This window comes from Trypanosoma theileri, assembly GCF_002087225.1.
Source record: "Trypanosoma theileri isolate Edinburgh chromosome Unknown TM35_Tth_144_V1, whole genome shotgun sequence".
NCBI classification, from domain to species: Eukaryota; Euglenozoa; class Kinetoplastea; order Trypanosomatida; family Trypanosomatidae; genus Trypanosoma; species Trypanosoma theileri.
Window position 1 is genome coordinate 10,927 of NW_021639986.1, and position 466 is coordinate 11,392.

The window sequence follows — 466 nt, forward strand, 5'->3', positions numbered from 1 at the left end:
GAGTGGGAAATGGATGGAATGTCGATCTCTACATGCAGGAATGATACTTGTGGTTCATTTCGCTATTTACCCCTTTTTTTTATTTATTTACTTGGAACGATTCCTTGACAATTTTTCCTTCTACCATTCTTGAGTAGGGGTGTAGATTGTTTGCGTACACTTCTCCGTCATAATAAACACATTATCATCAAGGAAGAGGTTGATGTTCTCTGCCATATTCATTACATGCACCTCATTGATAGGTATGTATGGAAGGGGGAGTGTATTATTTCTCAGGAACTGTAAAGATTAAAGTCACCATTGGAGTCAACTGCCAACTCCATACCATGTATGTGGAAACAAAGGACGGTAATGGTTTCTGCCTTTTTTTTATATTTGTGTACCACTTGCTTTTGCACATTAAAGTGTACAATTAACAATACATGGTTGCAATGGTGATTCTTAAAAAAAAAAAAAAATACGGCAG